Raw genomic sequence first — 7368 nt, 5'->3', positions numbered from 1 at the left:
AATCACTTCTCTACATTCCGGTCGCCGCCACAGCACTCCAGGAATAATACCTAAATCTAGAGCCAGATTAAACACTCGGGGTATCTCCAGGGATTTAGAGCCCCCATTCTCCACACCAAAAACTATCCGCAAAAGAAAACTAACATGAACAAACTCCAGCAGGATGCAGTCCTCAAGCACTGGCAGGTGTGGCCCCAAATCCCATCTCACCTGCTCCCCTAGTAGTGAATAGACCCCGGGAGAGTAGCTCAAAGGGTTGAGCACGTGCTTTAAGGTGGGGGACATGGACTCTCAGAGACACATAGACAGAGGGGCAGAGTCCCTGACCATCTCCAAGTTTGTAGCAAAAAGAAGCCAGAAAATAAAAGACAGACTTCCTCCTGCTCTAGGACTGCACCAGCCTCCAGAGTGAGGCATGTACGACTTAGTGTACCTGGTCCCTGGAAACCCCCTTTCCGAATGAAGTTCATTCCAACAGCAGGGCACACACCTGGTCTGGGAGAGAGGGTCAGTGGGTAGAGCGAGGCTGAAAACTTGACAGGTGAACCAAAAAATCTTTTTCTGTGGAAAACAATTACATAGGATTAGCAGAGATAGTACAGTCGATAGGGTGTGTTTCTTTCCAGCAGCTAAGCCAGATTCAATTCTCCACAGCAGTTAGGGCCCCCCTGAGCACTGCCAATCACGATACTGAGCTCAGATCCTCGACTAAGTCCTGAGCTCTGAATGCTTTGAACCAAAATCTACAATTCAAAAATAACAAATCAAAATTTTTCTGTGCAAAGAGGCTGCAGACATAGTACAGCTGCAGAGGTGCTCGTCTTACTGGAGAAAAACGATATTTCTCTACTGCCATCCCATATGGTTCCTTGAGCACCACTTGGAGCAACCCGAGTATAGTCAGGTCTGCCCCCCAAAAACCTACTAAAAGTTAATTAAAACAAACCGATAAAGGCAAGGGAGCCATGGTGATCATTTATCCTTCGTGAGAGCGCTCAGGGCATGCACTGAAAGAGCAGAGGTGACTTCCTGCTAACACTGCACACTCCATTGCAGGACCCCTGTGGCCCCAAACAGCCCTTAGGCACCACCTCCTCTGTCACCAGGCTCTGCATTCTCTCAAAGCTTCCTATGGGACCCCCAGAACCGACTGGAGTTGGGGGGATGTGAAAGTCAAAAGCTCTACCGCATACTATTGGACCCAAGCGAGTGAGGAATCGCCCCCCAACCCCACCCCACCGGGCAGGAGGCACGTACATGGAGGGGACACTTGCCTTGTATGCTGCTGACCAGGATCGAGCCAGCATCCCCGTGGGTCCCCCAGCACCGCCAGGAGAGATCCCTGAGGGCAGAGCCAGGAGTCAGCCCTGAACGAAAATTGTTTCGAAAACAAGAACGAAACAAACGCCTCCCACGGCTTACCTGGGGGAGGAGGCTGCGTGGGAGGCCAGGGACCCCTGCAAGACTAGCCCCCAGGCGTCTTCCTCAACCACTTTTCTTCAGCGCCTCCCGGACCGCCCCTTCACAGCTGCCCAGGGAGACGCCTCCAGCCCAGCCCCCTGTTCCATAAAATGCAGAATAAACTGGACAAACCTCTGGGCGGGGGCTGGGCGTCCAGGGGAGGGGCCACCGCCCGCTCGGCACAGAGCGACCCCCGCTCACAAGGCGGAGACCGCGGAGGCTCAGGGTGCCCAGAGCGAGCCTGCGGAGGAGGAGGCTCTGAGGAGCGGCTCTCTCAGGCAGCTGAGGAGGAACTGGGCGGGACCCCCTAGTCCGCCTGGTCGCCCCTTCCCGCCCCTCCCCGACTGCTCACGCTCCGACGACTCCGGTGCCTGGCGGGAGATTCCGCCGCCCCAAAGACCCCAGGGAAAGGCGGGGCTCCGTGACGTCACCGACACTTCCGGTCAGAGTCTTAAAGGGCCAGGCTCCAAATACTCCTGACTCGTCCTTTCTTTTTTTTTTATGTTAAATGTTCAGTTTATATTGACCATTTGATGCATTAAAGGAAAAATCTGAATAGAAAAGCATGGAATAGTTAATATATTAATCATTAATTTAGCACTCTGAAAATTCTTTCACTATCAAACCTGTTACCAAGAAACCATTATATCTTCCGACAGATCATTTGAGCTTCTCTGTAAATGAGAGCATGGGTTTAAATTTCATAAATGCATTGTACAAAAGAGTTATATATCAACTTAATACTGTAAAATAAAGATAAAGGATATCAAGCTAACAATTTGTTTATTTTATTTTTTAATCACTGAGTTGCCTAAACATAGCTTTCATTGAAAAATATCATTACTGCTCTTCTCAGTTCGTAAAATTAAGAATTTATGTAGTGTCTCATAACAAGTCTCAAAATGGAGACGTTACTGGGCCCACTGGAGCAAATTGATGAACAATGGCAGGACAGTGTTACAGTGTTACAATAGTATCTCATAGACACAGGCACACACATTAATGGCATTATGTCATTGTCCAAGATACAGAATAATTTAGCATGCTTCAAACCAAAGCAAGTTACCCACACTGCTGAAGTGTTTGCTATGTTTTATGGAAAAGCCTCTCCATTGACCAGAAAGAGTAGAATTCTTTTTGCTGTCATTGAATGGAATATGTCACTCGTAATAACCAGGAGACAGAAGGCAAAGGAAAGGAAAGGGAGAGGAAAAGAGGCTGGGGGTGGGGAGAGAGAGAGAGAGAGATAGAGAGAGAGAGAGAGAGAGACTGAAGGAGAAGTCAGAAAAAGGGAAAGGGAAAGAAAGATTGATTCCTAATGAATGTATAAGTGTGCTCTGTAATTTATTTTTTCCTCCAGAAATATTTTCCCTTTGAGAAACATACTTCCAGTTGAATGTTACTGATAGTACCTTTATAAACATGATTTTACTAATAAGACTTCTGTGTTTTATTTCGCCTATTTTCTTCATTTGATAAACTCCCTTTCATCCCCAAAGAATCATCTTTTTATTGACGCCTACCTTTTCTAGTCTTTTCGGTCACATGAGGGCTCCTTTTCTTTATTGTTGAGGCTCTTTGCATCTCTCTCATCTCTTTGCATCTCCCCCACTTAAATAAATGGTACTAAGACAATATCAACATCTATATCAATCTATGTATACGTATATATATATATATGTATATATACACATATAATCAGTTCCAGATAGAGGAAGAAATTAAAAATGAAACATATAAACATACAATTTTTTTAAAAAATGAGAAGCATTAACATTTTACATATACATAGTCATCACTTCATAAAATGAATTGGGAGTGGCTCTTTTTTTATATTCAATGAATAATTCATGTAAGATTGGAATCATCTGTTTTTGAACATTTGGTAAAACTCACCTGAAAATCCTCTAGAGCCTATTATTATTTTTTGTATGAAAAATGTATGGGCACTAATTCAACTTTATATAGGATCATTTGGATATCCTCTTTCTCTTTTAAAAAATTACAATAAATGCATTCTCTAAAAATTTTCATGTTTTACGTAAATTTTCAAAAATATTTACATTTGTGCATTATATCCCTTAGTAGATTTTAATCTCTGTTGACCATTGACCATTTCAATATGTCTCATTTATATTCTTGTTTTATTTGTACCTTTGGGGGAACCGGTGGAGCTTTCTTTTTTCAAATTTTTTTTTAGTAGTTGGAAGAAATAGCTAAGAGGACGAAGAACCTCCGGCTCCGGGCACATCTCTTTGATTCCACTGTTCTTCCTGCATTAACATATGCCTCAGAGACCTGGGCCCTACGCAAACAAGATGAGAACGCCATTCAGGTCTCCCAAAGAATAATAGAAAGAATAGAAAGAGCTATGCTTGGAATATCACGTTCCACTCAAATGAGAGAACGAATCCGGAGTTCTGACATCCGTCGACGATCAAGGATCAGGGACGCTGTCTCATTTGCCAAGGTGTCGAAAATCAGATGGGCTGGTCACGTAATGAGATTTAAAGACGACCGTTGGACTAGAGCTGTTACTGATTGGATTCCACGGGATGTCAAGAGACCGCGTGGCCGCCCACCTACCAGATGGTCAGACTTCTTCCTGAAGATCATGAACGATCGGTTTGAGGCCCTTCATGTTCCCAGAGCGAACAGATGCCATTGGGCTACACTAGCACGCAATAGGGACAAATGGAGACGTTACTGGCGCCCGCTCGAGCAAATCGACGACTAACGGGAAGTTAAGTGATTAAGTGATTTTTTAGTAGTCGGAAATGTATTACTCATGTTAAACAATTTTTTTATTTGGTTTATCCCAATTATTTATTTGTTTTCTATATCATTAATTTATGCTTTTGCATTTATTATCACCTTTTGAAAAATTTTACTTTAGTTTATTTTACTTCTTTTCCTGATTACTTTCTTTAATTACATAAATTACTTGCTGAATTTTCAGACATTAGAAAAACAAATGTATGTACTCAAAATTATAGATTTCCCTCAAGCAGCTTATAAACTTTATCTTACCAATGTTGAAATTCAGTATTTTAAAAACTAACTTTCAGAGTCAGAGAGGTGTTTTAGGAAGTTAGGCCTTGCATGTGTTTCTAGTTTTCCCCCGGCATCAGATAGGCCCAATAACCTTCTTCCCAAATCCTAGCACACTAGAAGTGATTTCTGAGCATAAAGCCAGGAATAAGATCTGAGCATAGCTGGGTGTGGCCCAAACCACAATTCCTGGTAAAAGTGAATAAATAGAAACTAAGTACTCTCAAATTTCCATTTTAGTTTCTTTTACTCATGAGTAAATAGAAATTTATTTTTTACTTTCAGGAATTTGTGTTATCTCTATAACAATTATGTTCTATGTTTAATCAGGCTATATGATACCAGCTTTTATTTTAATTTGTTGGTACTAATATTAGTTCTGGCCAGTCATTGTAAGTATTCTCTGTGAGCTTGAGAGAATGTGCATTCTACACTGTTGGCGGACAGTGTATTGTATGTACAACTGAACTTATTTTACGAATCAAGGATATGTCTCAGTGATAAAGCATGTGTAAGGACTCAGATTTGATTCCTGGCGCTTCTAAAAATAAAATAAATAAACGAACAAGTTTATTGCTTTTTAAAATATTTTGTATCACAACTCATTTCGTTTGGGGGGTGAGTGTGGGCTTTCCAGTAGCAACCAGAAAAACTGCTAGACAAATTCTAAAAGAGCTGTAACACTTTTAACTAATTTCTTGATTTACCTATTAGTGATGATAGAATTGCCCACAAAGACGATGGTGTTAAGTTCTTCACATAAAAAAAGTGTCTGTCTGTGGCAGAGGCAGACTTGGGGTGGGGTTGGAAAGAGGAAAATTGAGGACATTGGTGTTGAGAAGTGTACACGGGTCAAAGGACAGGTGTTTGAGCATTGTAATACTGAAACTCAATCATGGACAACTTTGTTTTTCTCACGGTGATTTAATAAAAGAATTTTAAATACTTGAAATATTTTGAAACTACTTTATTAGGTGCATTTAAGTTGGAATTGTTAAATCTTTCTGGTAAGTCTGAATTTTAAATAATATATAGCAATCATACTAATTTCATTTTGTATTTATTATCTTCACAGGGCAAAGCCTGGCAAGCCACCAGTGAGGTATTCAATATGCAAAAAACAGTAACAACAAGTCTCACAATGGAGCTGTTACTGGTGACTGCTCGAACTATTTGTTGAACAGCGGAGGACAGTGCTACAGAGCTATTTATTATCTTAAATTCTGTTTTGTGTTGTATTAATAAACTTTCATTGACGTTCTTGTGGGCTGGAGCGATACCACAGTGTGTAGGGCGTTTGCCTTGCACACAGCCAACATGGACCCGAGTTGGATTCCTCCGCCCCTCTCAGAGAGCCCGGCAAACTACCGAGAGTATCTCTCCCACATGGTAAAGCCTGGTAAGCTACCCGTGACGTATTCAATATGCCAAACACAGTGACAAGTCTCACAGTGTTACTGGGCCCTCTTGAGCAAATCGATGAACAACGGGAGGACAGTGACAGTGACAGTGACCGTTCTTGTGGATATTACTATATATCTTTAGATTTATTGCTAACATTTCCCCCTTATTGTTTTATGTGTTTTTGTACTTAAAAAACACATGCAGCTTAAATTTGTATGTTTTTATCTGCTCTGACAATTTCACATTAAATTCAAGACATATCTATCATGATTCCTCATATATTTGAATTTATTTTGCCACCCAATTTTGCTATTTGTTTTTTCTTACTCTAATTTCTTTGTTTGGTTTTGGGGCCACACCTAGCAATGTTCAGGGGTTACTCCTGGCTTTTCACTTAGGAAGTACTCCTGGTGATACTTGGGGGACCACACGGGATGCCTGGGATTGAACTCTGGTTGGCTGTGTGCAAGGCAAGCACCTTACCCACTGTACTATCTCTCAGGTCCTCTCTAATTTTAAAATAAATTCTGGCATCTTCCCCACTCCTATTCTTTTAGACAGAGATTTTCCTCCCTCATATACATTTTTTCTCCATTGATTTAGAGACTATAAGACATTTTTAAACTTTTAGTCATTACCTAAAAGTTTCCTAGAGCTTAAATACCTTACGAATTATAATTCGGATCAGTAGTTTGGTATTTGTCCCAAATAAATATAAAATTTAGGATTTTTTAATTTTCAGTCAATTCCATCCCCCATCAATACACTAATGTTGACTCAAATATTGTTTATCATTGATTTTTGCTTCTTTAATCTCTTAGAAATTATTATAGCTTTTTATATGTATTGTTAACCTATTAAATGTTCGCACAATCTCTTCTTTTTTAAAAATTTTATTAAAACACCATGAATTACAAGGTTGTTTTTTTCTTTTTGGGTCATGCCTGGCGATGCTCTCAGGTTACTCCTAGCTCTGCACTCAGGAATCACTCCTGGCCGTGTTCAGGGGACCATATGGGATACTAGGAATTGAACCTCAGTTGGAGAGTGCAAGGCAAATGCCCTACCCACTGTGCTATCGCTCCAGCCCCTACAAAGTTATTCTTAGTTGAGTCTTAGACATACAATTTTGCAGCATGCATCCAACCACCAGTGTCAATCTCTCTCCACATATCCTCTTTGCTATCCAGACTTTCTTTTTTTTTTTTTTTTTGGTAGAGAAAGTTCAATTTTTGTTTCCGTTTCTGGTCTTGGATTTCTAGCAGGACATCTGCTTGGTTGCTAGCAGGACATTGGGGGCTCACCACGTACCAGATAGATTGAGAGGGAGGGGCTGAACACATAGCCTATGGAGGCAAAATGTTTACATTTTCACTAAGGGAATAAAATTCACAAGGATTTCCATGTAAACACCCACCAGTACAGTACTCCAACCCTGACCCCCAACCAAGA

General features: G+C 41.1%; 1 non-coding gene across 1 annotated transcript; it reads right to left on the bottom strand.

The window, feature by feature from the left end:
* Nucleotides 1-5136: 5136 nt before the first annotated feature.
* Nucleotides 5137-5198, bottom strand: LOC130018328 (U7 small nuclear RNA). Its single transcript, XR_008791558.1, has one exon. It is a non-coding gene; the product is annotated as a U7 small nuclear RNA (small nuclear RNA).
* Nucleotides 5199-7368: the final 2170 nt, after the last annotated feature.

The sequence above is a fragment of the Sorex fumeus genome, unplaced genomic scaffold (genome assembly GCF_029834395.1).
Source record: "Sorex fumeus unplaced genomic scaffold, SorFum_2.1 ptg000260l, whole genome shotgun sequence".
Taxonomy (NCBI): Eukaryota; Metazoa; Chordata; class Mammalia; order Eulipotyphla; family Soricidae; genus Sorex; species Sorex fumeus.
This window is presented reverse-complemented; position numbering and strand designations above follow the sequence as displayed.